Here is a 17,556-nt window from a genome sequence, read left to right as displayed (position 1 = left end):
CATTTCTGGTTGACCGTTTTTTTCATTTTTTTAATTAAATGAACTTTTTATTTTAGAATAATTTTAGATTTACAGAAGAGTTGCAACAATAGCACAGAGCCTTTCTCTAGGCCCTGAACCCTAATTATTTCTTATTAACATGTCACATTACTAATATTTGCCACAACTAACATTGGTTCTACTTTTTTTCCCCATAAAGACTGGCCAGCTCTTACAATTTTTCTCTTCCAAACAGCTTTTTTTGAGGAATATTAAGTTGGCCATTATGCTTCATATTTAAACTGTCAGAAACTTACAGTTTTACTTCACAGAGGAAAGGTTAAGAGTGAGGCTGCTGTTTCAAATGTTGAAGATTACCTAAGGGTGTTGTGATGGGTTTGAAACTGGAGATTCAGTTTATGATTCTGTGGTGGAGAAGCATCACGTATGGATGCCCAGCCTCTCGAACATTCTGCTTTCATTGTGACTAGATCCCTCCTTGTGTTGCTCATCTTCTGAAGACTGAAGTTAGATAACTCACACTCCTGGATTCCTTTGTAGCTAAGTTCCAGGTATTTAGCCTGCATTCAAGCAAGGTGTAAACTCAAAGTGATACAGTGTACAGTGTCTAAATCATGGGAACTGCTTTTTTTTTTCCCCCCAACAGTGGATGCTATGTGGTACTGTGGTACAGGGTTTCACAGTACTATTTAGTCCCGAGGGGCAAAAGTATTGATCAGTGTTTTCCCCAAAGAAATATCACCACATAATTTGACCCAGTTCCCACACAGCAGCTTCAGAAGTTGGTACTTTAACCTCTACAATCATTCTTGAGTGACCTAGTATTCTATAAATAATCTCTCTCAGCCTAAACCAACCAAAGTGGACTGCGTTGTTTGCAACTAAGAATACTCACTAACATAATAATTTTTAAAGCATGAAGGGAGTGGCAAGTAACAGAGTCCAAAAATATAGAACTGACTCTGTGGAGGAGATGCTGGCACAGAGAGTGAAGATTTAATCACCTCAGGCTAGAAAGCTGATACATTTTGATATGCAATTGCAAAACAGCTAGTCAAATCTTGCTCACTATACTTATAAACTTTGACCACCATGCCAGCTGAAGCCTTTTTATTAGTGGGAATGGTAGGAAATAAAATTCAGAATGTTGGCAAGTGATTATCAAATGTTTCCCCCTTTCAAAAATATACTACCATACACAGAGATACATTCAAACTGAATCTAGACAGTTTCTAGGTAGAGATGCAAAGGAGAGCAGCCATGTTCAAAAAGGTTCACGTGCCAGTGTCCTGCAATGTCAATTGACTGAGAATAGCATAATTTGGAACTCTGCAGGGTTGAGAAAAGCCAGCTGATTCTGAACACAAAAAGATACCTGTACAAGCAGAGGCTTCTAAGTGCAACTTCAGAAATAGATAAAATTGTTGCCCTAGGGCTTTTCCAGCACCATCCTTTAAGAGGTCTATGACTCAAAATGAATGGTAGCTTAGTGGCAAAAACCAAATTAAAGGTGTTGCATTCTCACCCTGGCATGTTATTTTTCAGGAACTGAGGCTGCAGCCATTAGGTTAAGGGAGATGAATTGACCAGAACAGAGGAGCCAAGAGCTAAGAGACAAAATTGTCCAGGCTTATGTGGTTACTTGCTCATAAAATTGTCTTAGAGCCCATCTCCTGGAAGCCTGGTAAATTTTCCGGGAAACAGTATTGCCCAAAAGTCACATATACATGCTGAGAAGCTAAAGAGATTGAGCAAAGAAGGTTTACCCATATGTAGACTCAAACTAGTAGAGGGAAATTGATAAACGAAATTCATCTAGAAAGTAGCAGGTCATACAAGATTGACTAACCCAGAAACTACTTCTGCTGCTAGGATCAGGAAGTCCTGAATATACCTGTCCAGCAGGACTCTATGGTTGCTACATACAAAGACTATGTATTTTCCATTTTCTCTCTTACGAAATCAGAAATTTTAAATTGCTGTTATCCTATTTTCTTTTCTCTCCACAATACATTGGGAGTGTTGGACAAAGATACATAGTGTCTAATTTGTGTCCCAGGATCAACAAAGAACCAAACCTGAAGCTCGTGAAGAGACTACAGAAAGATCCTGGACTTCAAACTAAATGCAGTAACTGAATATAATTTTTAGATTACCTACATTGAAAGGGAGAGAATGAATTCATTTCATTTAAGGTGAACATACATGTAGAAAAGTCATATATACATGCTGAGAAGCTAAAGAGGTTGTTGGTGGCAGATGCTGTAAGTACACTCACACAACAACATTTCAAACCATTCCGCTCCTTCCCTTTTTTAGTTTTATGCAATTTCCCAACCTCTCCTGCAACTAGAGATGGACATTAGACAAACTTCTTCCAAAGAGATATGAGCAATAGTCTTCTGATGCTGTCTCCTCTTTTTTCTCCCTTTACTACCCTGAAACATGGATGTAGAACAGCCTTCACTAAAAATGTTAAAATAGGAAGGTAAAATAAGCTTTGTTCTTTGAAGGGATAATTGAGTTACCATACTTGTATCTGAACTTCTTGTTGAATGAAATAAATGAATCTCTTCTTTGGTAAAGCTGTGGCTTGATGTGAGATTAATGCAATTCTGATTGGATCAAGTGGGAAAAGAATAAAAAACATAGTAAGTCCATTTTGTTTGATTATATCTGAAATAAATTTAAATAAGTTTAAGAACTCTTATTAGTTTTTATACTTGCTGTGTTCTATGGTATTCCTTAGCTATTTAAAATGTGTTTCACAAACCTTGCCTTTTATGAAAATATACAGTTTGCATTTTAGCTGGGAAATGGTAGGCTCTTGTAGTAAACAACTTGACAGCAAGAGAAATATCCTTACATACAAGAGGAAAAAAATCTACCTTGTGTAATAGAGGGAGAATGCATAGTCTCACTAATCTTACTCCACTAAACCATTTCTGAACTGAATAATTTGTTAACCAAAACTCCGGGTTTAGGGTTTACCAGTTTGTGAATTTGGCTTTTCTTTTATCAACAGAAATTAAGAATTTTTACTGCACAAACTTGATAAATAAAGTACTGCTACAGCCACGTTATTCATTTTGCAGTTTTCCTTTAATTAAAAATAATTCTCTTCTTAAAGAGTGATTTATATTTCTTTTTTTTTGGTCTGGATCCCCACCACCCATTTTATAAGGCGGGGCACGGACTCTTGCCTCCGATCATTCTCTGCCTCACCTTCCGATGCTGGGATTACAAGCGTGAGCCACCGCGCCCGGCCAAGAGTGATTTATATTTCTAATTTTAAATGTTTTCATTGTTAAAGAGAGAGCTCGTTTTGTTTCCATGGGAATAAGGTCTTTCATTCCATTCAAAATTAAAGAAAAATATGTTCCTTTTCTGGCCTCAGTATTATTGTATGTGTGTCTGTGTTTTGTTTTGATTTTAGTTTCTAATTTACAGGTGCTGTATCTCTGCAGAGCCAATCACTTATTTGGCCAATTTTCTTTTGGCAGCCATCAAAATGACCAATTTCCTTATAATTGCTTATTCCACCTTTGCAAGTATTTTCAGATATAGAGTCTCCTAGATATGGTCCAAATAGATATTTCCTATCATTAAAGCAAAATTTTTTTTGGCCAAGTTATCAGAGTTTAACCCATCATGAGATGGATCGCTCTGTGTAGAGAAATGCTCATGGCTTTCATAAAGTCAATAAAGCCTGATTGCCTGACTTCAATGGAAAAAACAAGTTCCTGCTCAAGTAACCATCTCGGAATACAACAGCACTGCTGAAGTAGTATATTAGAAGAGAGTTGTTAAATACTGAAAACTGCACTTAGAGTTGGGCTAGATCTAATGAAGCAACTAAAATATACCTCACACTGCAACTATACCAGAAAAATGTCAGTAGTAAGTGCTGTCACCATTAGAAATCATGTTCGTTAAGAATATCTAAAATTTCTAGCTACATATTTTAATTGTAAAAAGATCCAGCTTTTATTAAAAGATATACTGATAAAATAACTAATGGGCCAGGCATAGTGGCTCACGCCTGTAATCCTAGCACTTTGGGGGGCTGAAGTGGACAGATCACTTCAGGTCAGGAGTTCGAGACCAGCCTGGCCAAAATGGTGAAACCCTGTCTCTACTTAGAATACAAAACAAATTAGCCTGGAATGGTGGCAGACACCTGCAACTCCAGCTACTCAGGAAGCTAAGGCAGGAGAATCGCTTGAACTGGGGAGGCGGAGGTTGCATTGAACTGAGATCATGTCACTGCACTCCAGCCTGGGTGACAGAACGAGACTCTGTCTTAAAAAAATAAATAAATAAAATAAATAACTACTGAATATACATGATTAATAAATATATACATATATAAAATATATATTCATTAAAATAAGCTGTAAGCATATAAATCAAAATATCAAAATATAGGTGATAGAATTTGTGAAAATGTTATTTTATTATTTATATTTTTTCTGCTACAATAAAAAATCTAGTTTGAAATATCTTCTAGTAATTATGAATGATCTCATTCCAACTCAGCCTGGAAGGCAGGGCATCAGTTGAGAAAATCATCAGCAGAAACTGCCTGCCAGAGCCATCCTGAGGCAAAGCAGCCGCGGCAGCCTTTCAAACAGTAATTAAATTCTCTAGTTACAGCTTAATTCCTTAAACTCTGACCCAGCAAATGGAAATACTATAAGACACTCAACTTTCACATTTCCTGTTAGTGATTGATCATGAATTATGTAACCCACTTCTATTGCAATATCGGTGTCTCACTTGTTATTGCATGCAGGAAGATCCCTAACACTATTATCTTCAAATTCTATTATAGTAGATGGACAAACTCTAAGTTCAAAACACAGTGATGATGCAGAGAAACTTTTCTCTCCTACATTTAACAGGAGCAATTTAGTTACTGGAGTTTAAAAAAAAAAAGAGGCCGGGCGCGGTGGCTCACGCTTGTAATCCCAGCACTTTGGGAGGCTGAGGCGGGAGGATCACGAGGTCAGGAGATGGAGACCACGGTGAAACCCCGTCTCTACTAAAAATACAAAAAAATTAGCCGGGCGTGGTGGCGGGCGCCTGTAGTCCCAGCTACTCGGAGAGGCTGAGGCAGGAGAATGGCGTGAACCCGGGAGGCGGAGCTTGCAGTGAGCCGAGATCGCGCCACTGCACTCCAGCCTGGGCGACAGAGCGAGACTCCAAAATCCTCAAACTTTAAATTTCTCATATTTTTCTTGTATATTAAGGCACTGTAAATCCATTTTAGAATCAAAAACACAGAGACGAAATTTTAAGGGTTGACTGAAGAAAGCACTTATGTTTTAATAGATCATAGAAACAAAGAGCAAAATATAACCTTATAAACTACATTAATTTCCCTGAACCACCTTCTAGAACCCACAATTAGATTATAAACCTTTCAAAGTCTTGTATTATATGTTTATAGCTAATAATTTCTCCACAGATAATGTTGCAGAATAAAGTTGTTTTAACAGCTGTTTTGATAACTATTAAATAACATTAAAACAGTTGAATAATAACAGTCAATGAATACTAAGCTTTTAAAATACTATGAAAATTATAATGTAAAATATAATTATTAATAATATTAAAATAATAAACATAAAAAACTTGTTTAGGAAAATACCCCGTGTTCATTTTGCTACGAAAAGAGAGACCACTTAAGAAGAGAGACATCAGCAAACAGGCAGATCAAATTGTTCTCTCAAGAAATTAGAAGTGTGTGTGTACGTCTGTGTGTGCACACGTGTGCACATGTGCTCGTGGTGACTTCTATTCACCATTTCTTTGGTTCACCTTGTATTTTCCCAGCTCAAACCCTGTTTTCATGTTTTTCCTAGTTAAGGATGTCTTTTCCCTACTCCTCTGGTTAACACTTACCTGTCTTTCAAAACCCACATAAAGAGTCATCCCTGTGTGAAAGTGTCCTGGGAGCTCTAGTGCCTACAGCAAGTAGGTATTCAAAATTGTTTGCATAATAAATAAGAGAAACATCACAGGTCGGAGTAATTATACTCTTCCTTTTTATTCCTCATGAGATATTACAAATATACTTGTTCGAATTAGTGGCATAATTATTGAAGCTGAAATTAAACTATTTGTTTGAAGAAACAAGGTCCACTTTGGATGTATGTTTGATATTTATTTGACATTTTAATAAGGAAATTATGTTCCCAAATCTGACTTTTATTTAAGTGGTGATATGTGTTCTTTCTAAAAACTTACCTGTCCATAGAACAAAGAGCTATACATCAATAATCTCTAAAGTCATTGGTTGTAAGGAGGAACAAAAGATCATAGAACTGTAAAGGGACTGGAACAGTGTCTGTTGCTGTTGTTTGTGGTTTTCTTATTCTAGCTATAATATTCCAAGATCTGTGATTCACAGTATTAGTTACACATTTTTTGTATTTCACTTTCAAGGTCACTGTGAAACCAAAGAAATGTGAACCAAAGAAATGGTGAACCAAAGAAACGGTGAATAGAAATCACCACGAGCACATGTGCACACGTGCACACACACACACACACACACTTCTAATTTCTTGAGAGAACAATTTGATCTGCCTGTTAGCTGATATCTCTCTTCTTCAGTAGTCTCTCTTTTCGTAGCAAAATGAACTTTACAAGAAAAAAAATAAAAAATAAAAATGAGAGTTCACTTTTGGTTCCACCATTTGTTGACTATTGTATTACTTAATCTCTTTGCCTTGGTTTTGTCTTCTGTTTAATGGTGATAATAATAATGATACCTACCTCATAATACTGTTGTAAGAATTAAATGAATTAATGTGTATATGTGTATCACTTAGTATTAGCACTTTGGAGTGTATAGATACATAGACAATACTTGTAAGTATCTTTGGAATGAATGCATGCATACTTTTCAACTTCATATCTGACTGAGAGTTGGTGGTTTCAATTTCTCCCACTGTTGCATTCTGTAAATTACCAGAAAACTACAAAAGCAGTTAAGGAATAGAAGAGCTAACAGGCAAATGACCAGCACACCACATGCCAAACCCACACAGAAAATGCCATGAAAAGATACATACAACTACATACTTAGCTTTCAGTATATCTTTGGTTCTCTCTCTCAGTCCTTTCAGTATTTCTTTGTCCTTCTCTGAAAGATCTTAGCATTTGTGTCTTGATAATAAACCATAAACACAAAGCATTTTTCTGGAGTGTATGATCCAACTTTCTTATTTCAGAAAAGGAAACCTCTGTATAAAGACTAATAAACATTTTGCACTAGTAACAATGAGTGAATTGGAAAGAAAATTGTGGATATAAAAGTTTTGGAAAAATAATAGCACTTTATAAACTATTATAATTGTTTTTAATGTTTATATAGTCACTCTGTATAAGTATATGGATAATTTAAAGACTTTTAAAAATATTGAGTGTTGACCGGGCATGGTGGCTTATTCCTGTAATCCCAACACTTTGGGAGGCTGAGGCAGGCGTATCACTTGAGGTCAGGAGTTTGAAACCAGCCTGGCCAACACGGCAAATTCTCGTCTCTACTAAACATACAAAAATTCCCCGTGCATCGTGGCATGTGCCTGTAATCTCAGTTACTCAGGAGGCTGAGGCAGGAAAATCGCTTTAGCCCAGGAGGCAGAGGTTCCCATGAGCAGAGATTGCACCGCTGCACTCCAGCCTGGGTGACAGAGTGAGACTCTGTCTCAATTTTTTTTTAAGTATATATATAGATATGTTTATATATGTATCTACATACATATATATGTTTATATATGTATATATGCATCTACATACATACATATATGTTTACATATGTATATATACATACATATATGTTTACATATGTATATATACATACATATATGTTTACATATGTATATATACATACATATATGTTTACATATGTATATATGTATGTATATAAACATATGCTTTTATATGTATATGTATGTATATACATACATATATGTTTATATATGTGTATGTGTATGTATATAAACATATATGTTTATATATGTATATGCATCTATATACATACATATGTTTACATATACATATATGTTTATATATGTTTATACATATATGTATACATATATATGGAGAGAGCAAGAGAGAGAGAGAGAGACAATGTGTTTTTCAGAAAGATGGAACTCTCCTCTATCAATTGCCATCTGCAATGAGCACAATTCTTATTGTGATAGCTGTATCCAGTTCATTACTTGACTCACTGAATGTTATTGTCAATATTTTAATAGAAAGTTATTATTTAGTATCAGTATTTGCCTTTAAAAACTTTGATATATTGTTATCAAAGTAGATACAGGTATCTACTTTGAATTGTGACAAATATGGGATTGTATTGTACATATCATTTACCCCTTTAACTTAACACATTGGGTACATCCTGACACATCACTCTTTTTAAAAACTATATTGTATTTCATTATATTACTGTGTCCTAATTTATTTAACCATTCTCCTATGTACAGTAAATAGACATTTAAATAGTTTCCATTTGTTTACTGTTACAAAAAATACTACACAGAACCACAGAACCCCTTGTATGTATATGTTTATAAGCTTGCGAAAATGTGTTAGTCAAATTATTAAAAGTAGCTTTGCTAGATTTAAAAGTGTGCATATTATATGCATATCTGTATACACACACACATTACTAAAATATATCCAAAGACATGCATGTGCTTACCCTTCTATCTGCTTCTCTATACTCTCATTAATACTAAGAATTTTTACTGTTTAATATTTGCTGATGAGATCATTGAAAACCTATCTTTTTATATTATATTGACTTTTAGGGAGCACATCCATCCTACAGTAAACAAAATACATGCATAAATATTCATGCAATCCTTTTCTTTTTTCCTTACCAGCCTATCTGAACAGAAAAAAATTCTAATGTAAAGCTTCACATTCCCATATCTAAAAGACCTCTAAAGTGATGATAAATATTTCTTGCCAGAGAAAAAGGGTTAAACAAAATAAATAGCCAGAGTTTATTTCTGGCAAGAAAAGAGGATCAGTCAGCACTCATTTCTGTAGACACCCGGCATCCTTTCTCTTAGCTATTCCCCCCACCTTCCTTGCTAGAAAAGAAGAGCTGCCATTCTTTCAAGAAACTTTGAGGCAATGATGGAAATACCAGTAACAAGTGGCAGTTCCATTAGTTTCCCAAACGGACTTTATCTGAACACCAAACTTGAATCAGGAGAGGCAATCACAAAAGCAAACACTGTCAACATCCCTCTCATTCCAAACATGAACAATACAACAGCACAGTACAGGCTTATACAAAGAAGATTGTACTAATCACCAAGGAACTCTGGAGAAATGTTAGGAAATCTCACATTCCAATTAACTTTTCCACTTAAGTCTAAGCTTCAACCAATTATCTCAAATGGAGCAAATGTTCTGAAGAATTCACAAATAGTAATGTCGGTTATAGCTTAGTCCTCTCTGGGCTGTTTTTGCTAGATGTGAAAAATGCAAAGAGACTGAATTTTTGAAAATGCCAAGTCACTGCACAAATACCACAAAACACTTGGCAACACCTGTCATATTTTGGCACTGGTACTCATCTGTCTGCAGTATTGCCCTTTATCATTAAGATGCAAACTTAAGTGCCATAAGAACTAAAGTTGAATAAATATGTTTATGAACAGCTGAATGAAAATTTACTAGACAACTGTTTGAATGTATTTAATATTTCCAAAAGTTTGTGTAATAAAACATAAAACAACCCAATTTGATCAAATATAAGCATAGCTTATATTTTAAAAAGTATAACAAATACTGTGCTCTACATGATAAAAAGGTAAGACTGATGATTCACATAGAAATCGTTCTAATGAAAGCGATTACTTTAGGTTGAACCATATAATATTTCCATTTTTATAGGTCAAAAGGGACAAATGTCAATAATTTCACATGGCTCGATTGTGTAATGACCAGTTCTGCATGATGAAGTCTTGACGGTGTCATAACTGAAAATCCAGTATGTACTTTGCAAGTATAAGAAAGTCTATTATATTAAAAAAAATAACTAGTGCATTCGCAAAACCTAGTCTGATTATTAGTCAAGATACTGAAGAGATGAGTGTCGGGAGATGGACAGAAGAATGGTATTGTACAGCTTAACAACAAAGTTGAGGAAGCCCTGGAGATCATCAAGATATACTAAATTTGATTCATTTGAGAACAGCATTGATCATAGAGGGGATCATTTAGACATTAGTGAATGCTTTTCCAGAAATTCAGCCACACAGGGAACTTCCCAATTCCTCTCTCGCCAGATAGGGGATTAATCTTGTCTACTCAAAGAAATCTAAAGCTTTCAAGCTCACTTGAGAATATTAACCTGACATATGACTCTAAAGTAGGGAGCAGTAAAGAAACTTCTGGCTGTTAAGAATTTTCTTGGAGTTCTAAAATCGCAAGATCCATACTCATAAGGAGTGGTTGATAAAGAAAAAGGATAAGATTTCTAAAAAGTGGTGAAAAGAGAGTTGGGTGCCAATATTTAAAAAGGCACAGCAAAAGCTAGGCAAAATAGTCAGAGGTCTCAGATCAGGATGGAATGGCCAAAGATGGTAAGGAAAGTTAGGTCGGTAGAGAGCATTGACGTAAGAGTTATTTTTGAGTTGCATGCCACGCTGATCACTTTTCCATAAACAGAAAGTCGTCTAAGGGGATTGTTTCTGATTGTGCACTGGCTACTACCTGTACTTAAAGGACGCTAACTGTAGAGTCGCCTCCAAAATCTGAGATCGCCTGGAGTGCCAGTTCATAAATTTATCAGCTACTTAATTTCCCCCAACTCTATCATTTTTTTCTACAACATTACTCTCATATTACAAAGTAGATTGGGTTCAAATCATTTAGTTTCATCTCAATCCTTGTGATTGAATATACAATTGAAAAATACAACTGAATTATTTGTTTTAATTCGTCCTTGGAACAAAGCAAGGAACAAATAATTGCTTAAAATTAAATATTTATTAAAGCATGTCTTAAACCATTTTAAATATGGCCCTTGCAGCAGCAATATTAAAAAGATGAAGTTAATGTCTCCTTTCTGATGAAATTTTCCCAGCACATATACTTAATTATCTGCCAATGAGTAGAGTTTTATAAAGTAATAAACCTATGATGTCAGAGGGCACCTTAGACATCATCTTGCAGTGAAAAGTTATGCCAAATGTTCCCCCAGAGTTAGTGGTAGGTTTCCATCTTGTGCTTTCTTAACCTTATACGTTGTTCTGTAAGGACAGGGTGAAAAAAGATGATATGGATCTAATCATAATAAAAGCTCAAGGGGTTACTTCCTACTTCTTATTTTAGTGCTTTAACTAAGTCAAAAGAAGTGCTACCCATTTTATTGTCCCTCCAAGTCCAACTCTAGTCAAAATCAGCTTTGAAGTTTACTGGGTAGAAACATAACTGAAAGAAAGTAACAAACATATCATGAAGACTAAAGGCATTCTTAACATTTCATCAGGCAGGAAAACACTGTGGAGATGCTAATAAAAATGTCAACATCTGAGTTCATATCATAATGTTTGGGTATCGTGCACAGAGAAGAAAGGAATGTCTTTGGAATTATTTGGAAGAAAATGTCATTGAAAACAAAGGAGAAATAAGAGTGAAGCAACAGTGGGAATAAATTTTTTAAATTAACAGTAAAAGTTTATAGAAGATGCTTTCATTGGTAAAAAAAATCAATTATAGAAATTATCATTTGAAAATAATTATTTAATATATTTTTATGCCTACTTTATACCCAAAATTATTTTAGGAGATTGTCCTTAAGTAGCTCCAAACTTAGATGAGGAAAATTACACTAACATATATAAAGTACATAAAAATTTGGAAGGACTGTATTAAAATGGTCTCAAATGTCATAAGACTAATGGGGAAAAATGTTAAAGGCAAGTAGTAGATGTGACTGAGATAGCACATTCTTTTAATTTTGAGCAATGACTTTTTATATAGAACTCAATGAGTAAGGTATAAAAAATTCACAACAGTATTACATCCTAATTAGCCCATCAAGGAACTTGGGGTTCTGGCTATACTATCTACAATTTCATAAAAGTCTGAGACATTTTTCTCAGCCATAAATGTAAGGATGTAAATACACATGATACTGTATTTTAGATTTTAGATGTGTTGAACACTGTAAACCATTAATGCCAGACCACAAAAGATGGTGGTGGTCGGGGTCACTGATTTTACTGTGTGGTCATAATCATCATAGTAGAAGCAGCAATTTTATATCATCTTGAATTTGTGGGGTGTGAGTAATTAGTGGAATATTGACTCTGCTAACACAGTGAATGAATTATTTTTTTGTCAGAGTTTTTTTTCAAATGTTTATTGGGGTATAACTAAAATACAATTAACTGCACACATTTCAAATGTACAATATTTTTAGGTCTTGGCATATGCATTCACCTATGGAATCATCACCATGATTAACATAATTAAAGTTGTATTTCAAAAGTTTCTCCAAAAGTTTCTTTGAGCTTCTTTGTAATCAGTTCCTCTCATCTTTTCCTTTGCTTACTCCCCAGGAAAACACTGATCTGATTTCTTACGTTGGAAATTAGTCTGCATTTTGCATTTTCTATAATTTTATGCAGATGAAATTATACTGTAAGAATTCCTGTCTGAATTCTGTCACTCACCATAATTATTTTGAGACTTACCCATGATATTGTGTATACTACAGCTCATTCCTTTTCACTATTAACTAGTATTTCAGTCTCTGGGCTTACCACAGCTTATATCTATTCACCTATTGATATCTATTCACCTATTGATGAAGACTTGGGGTTGTTGTCAGTTTTAAGTTATTACAAAAAAGCAGCTATGAATATCTGTATACAAGTCTTTGTATGGACACATATTTTCTTTTCAATAAATGAATGAATTCTTTTCCCAAGTGGTTTACCGTTTTATAGTCCCACCAACAACAGAATTCCAGTTCTACCACATTCTCACCAACACTTAGTGACAACAGGATAAAGGTATAGAGGAGACAACTAGAAGTGTATTATTATAACTTTCTCATATTGTATGTGTAGTATTAATATTATATTACATGTAGGCTGTTATAACTTAAAGATATATACATAATAAACTCTAAAGCAATAACTAGAATAACAAAATAATGAGATATAAATAACCCAACAAACTGTATCATACACGATTATAAAAAATATTCAAGTGGTTCAAAAAAGGGCAGAAAAAGAAATACTAGGGGACAAAGAACATACTATTATACTAAGTATGATGTGATTTTCACATAGTTTTAATTTGAATTTCCCTAATAATTAATGACATTGAGCATATTTTCATGTGTTTATTTGCTATCAACACAAATCTCCTGTGTGTACTTTAAAATGATAGGTAGTCTGTTCTTGTTGGGCAAAGTGTTCTAAGTAGCATACCTACGAGTAGTATAACTATTTGTGTCTTTATTTAAAGTGTATTACTTACAGGCAGGATATGCTTGCACGTTGCTTTTTTATTCTATCTGACAATCTCTGCCGTTTATTCGGGGCATTTAGATGTTTTTTATGTAATGTGATCAGTGGCATATTTAAGTTTTAGTCTATCATCTTGCTATTTGCTTTCTGTTTTCCCTCATTTGTTTACTTTACCCCCTTTATAGGATTTATCATTTTTGATATTAAAATTTGTCTACTTTGGCCGCGCGCAGTGGCTCACACCTGTAATCCCAGCACTTTGGGAGGCCGAGGCAGGCAGATCACAAGGTCAGGAGATCGAGACCATCCTGGCTAACACGGTGAAACCCTATCTCTACTAAAAATACAAAAACTAGCTGGGCGTGGTGGCGGGCACCTGTAATCCCAGCTACTTGGGAGGCTGAGGCAGGAGAATGGCGTGAACCCGGGAGGCAGAGCTTGCATTGAGCCGAGATCGCGCCACTGCACCCCAGCCTGGGAGACAGAGCGAGACTCCGTCTCAAAAAAAAAGTCTATTTTATTGGCTTTTTAACCATAACATCTTTGTTTTCTCTTTTTAGTGGTTGCTTTAGAGTTTATAAACTCATCTTTAAGTGGATATTTATGTGATAATAGAAGATATAGGCATGAGTTGTGTTTCTTTCATTTTGCTTGTTGGGATGGACTATTCAGCAAAAATCTATTGGTCTCCCGAAGGTTTCTCATTTGTAAAATGATAACAACAATCATAATGACAATGATTAGTTGTGAAGTATTATACATATGATAGGATTTGAGATACAGTAAATGACTACACAAATATCCATGCCTGTAATTATGATGATATTTGCAGTGATTTGGGTTTTGCTTCAGATATTTCTTCCTTGCCATCAATATTTCTTCAACACATTGCTTACCTATTTAAAACTTCTTTTGCCCAGCTTTCAAATATTACCTTGCTTCAAACATCTTTTATTTGGAGTCAAATATCTATTCTATTGTCAAGTCAAGTTGGCAGCACCAGGCAGAACTGACCACTTCTCCTCCACCTCCCTAGGACTGGCTCCCCCTACTGACGATGTTAGCCTCAGCATCCTCTCCACTCCAATTGTAATGAAAGCTCTGGGGCAAAAAAATCATGTGTCTTTCATCTTTACCTCGGTGCCTGTAACACTGCGGAGGGTACCTCACACTTAAATATATGTTCAACAAATTATTTCTCTACAGAGTGTTGGGGCTGATACTAACAAAAAAAAAATGCTCAGAAAGCTGAATTTTACACTATATGGATCTGGGTCAACAGGGATCTGCAGACTCCCAGTTTGGCCAGGGACCAGTACTAGCATGTCGATCTTTTTCTGCTTTCAAAATAGGTGGTCTACACAAGGGGTACATCCAAGAAGTGAGGGAATGAATCAAGTAGAGATAGATTGGCATTTTAGTTTTGGGATCTTGAAAATGCTGCTAGATCAGTTGGTTGTAGTGTAATACTACACTCAGGGGAAATTGCTTCAACCCACAAATGAGTGACTAGCATGCCCCATTAAGACTTCCCTGGTCTCCATTCCACACATGAAACATACAAGTGATAGTTTTAAGATGTTCCAATCATTGATAGACCAATAACCCCGGACTTGTATGGTGCTTTGTAAAGATGAACTGAGCTAATTATTGAAAAACCCAAAGAGGTTTCCAGCAGCAAACTGAGTGCCAGAGTTGGGAAACACATGGCCAAGGCTATTTATTATATACCATGGGGAAGTGAAAAACAAGAAAATCTATTGCGTAGTGATCAAGAATCAGATCAGTGTGCAGAGAAGAGAGGAAGGGGAAAAGCAGGGAAAGGAGGGAGATAGGGACACAGTGAAAGGAGAGTGTGTGTGTGCAAATGGAAAGATGGAAAAACAGACATAGGTGAATAAACTCTCAGAGAAGAAGAGAGGAATAAACAAGCATAATCATTTCTGCCCTTGGGACAATTTGTTTGGCTTTTCCTGGTTTCTGCAAGGACTTTCTGTTCTCATATATTAAAACTTGTCCTCACCTACTCTGTTTTCCATGTACTAGTTTAATTGTAGAGGGTTCTCTTTCCTCTGACTGAGACAGATTCCTGCAGAACAGTCCTTTTTACCCCAAAGATTGCTGTTTGTACCCCCAACTGCTCCCTAAAGATTTGGGAGATTTTACTTAAGTTCTGTTTGGTTCTCAATTTAAAACTAAGTTAAGTTCATAGCACCTTGCACCTCTGCCTATGGAATATTAGAGTGATAGCTCTAAAGATGCATCTTGATTTGATATTTTCTAGTTTACTGACTGTGAATTAATTCTCTTTGGTGACCCTAAGTTCATATTTTATGACATTCAATTTAGATCTCTCCATAACTCCTTCCGCTATTTATTATAAAACCCTTAGATTCTAGTGAGAAGCAGTGATAATGTAAATTCTATTCTGTTGGCCTTGCTGTATGTGGACAGGTAATGGCTCAATCTCATTTAGCAAGTGAACAGTAGAATTGGTTATTATTGTTTTCCTGCTGCTAGATGTAATCACAATGTAGGCAATGATGAGAAAAAAAAGAGAAATAAATCAATAAATTCTAATCCCATAAAGTGTGACTAAACTCCTTGCTTTAGAAACTGTGGAACCATCTTCTATGACAAATGACTTGCTGATGTTGGTACCATCACCGTAAAATGGCTCAGGCAACTGAGGAAATACTCCCTTCCCACATAGACTAGGAAAAGACTGCTGGTAATCTAGGCAATAAATCAGATGCATGATTATGTTCAGGCTGTCATTTTAAAATATTAGTCTGCTGTGCTATCAAAATATTTTAAATATGGTATTAAATAAATTATCTTTTATAGAGCTTAGTTCATGCTTAATTCATACTCAGCCCCGGCTGAGCAGCACATGGCATGGTGGAGAGCCATGGGCCTGAGGCACTCTGTGCACCACATCTGGGTAGCTAGGAATTGAATGTGGCTGCCATATACTTCAAAAGGTCCAAAACAGTCATGCCTCTAAACAACAGTATTATGAGTTTAGTGTTACTGTCTGTCAAGATGGGGAGTAACTTTTAGCACATTTCCCACGGTGAAACTGAGATTCAAAGAGGTTAAGGATTGGTCAAGAAACGTGTTAGACCCAGAATAGTACTGGTATTCAGGTTTGTAAACTTGTTGGCCAGATAGTTTTGGTATCACATGGAATCACTCTTTAAGTCAATACTTTCCATGGTACTTAACTACAGTGCTTTACATATAACGGTCACTCAGGAAATTAGGTGGAATTAAATGGATACTCCAAGAAGTAAGTGGAGCTGATTGTCCAGTAAGTTACTTAAGTAGAATACTTAAGTACCATTCCCATGCCTATTCAATGCTACTATAAATGAGGACACATTTGCACTCCCATCACAGGCATTTTGTTGACTAGACTTTCACTAACCTAATTCTTTACTCCAATGGTTAATATCTATTAAAAACAGATTAAGTAACACATATCTACTATCACCTTTATGACCTACCTCAACTCTTGCAGGGAGTCAGCATGAAATTTGTTTTTATTTCAGAAGTTTGCAAAAAGGAGGCACCAAGGCCTCAACTATAGAGTTCTCAGAAAACAGCAGCAACATGTGCACAAAATGTCAGTCTCCTAACTCTCAAATTTCTTATTCAAACTGGCAGACCATACTGGCACTTTCTCTCTATAACTCACTGAGAGAGTTACTTGTTTTCCTCCTGAGGGAATGGTTTAAGATAAGCATAAGACATTTCATTAACAGTAGCAAAGGAAAGTGAAATTGAATGTCATAATTAATTATGAAATGATCAACTATATAATTTAGGATCAAAGAGCAAAGATAACCAGCATCTTAGATTTATATGATACTTAATCATTTTCAAAGTGCTTTCATATGTGTTATCTTAATTAATCTTCACATGATATTTTAGGAATTAAACATTTGTTTACAACCCCTTGTAACTCAGATTTCTGTAAGGGCTTAATTGATTATGCCTCTGTTCTCTCCAAATGCTGTCCCGAGTGACC

General features: G+C 35.5%; 1 protein-coding gene across 1 annotated transcript in view; it reads right to left on the bottom strand.

Moving 5' to 3' along the window:
• Positions 1-17,556, bottom strand: part of UNC13C (unc-13 homolog C) — a 620,990-nt gene that overhangs the window by 343,580 nt on the left and 259,854 nt on the right. The gene's annotated exons all lie outside the window — the stretch shown is intronic.

The sequence above is a fragment of the Hylobates moloch genome, unplaced genomic scaffold (assembly GCF_009828535.3).
Source record: "Hylobates moloch isolate HMO894 unplaced genomic scaffold, HMol_V3 SCAFFOLD_14, whole genome shotgun sequence".
NCBI lineage: Eukaryota > Metazoa > Chordata > Mammalia > Primates > Hylobatidae > Hylobates > Hylobates moloch.
The sequence above is the reverse complement of the archived record's forward strand: the minus strand, read 5'-3'. Positions and strand labels throughout refer to the sequence as shown.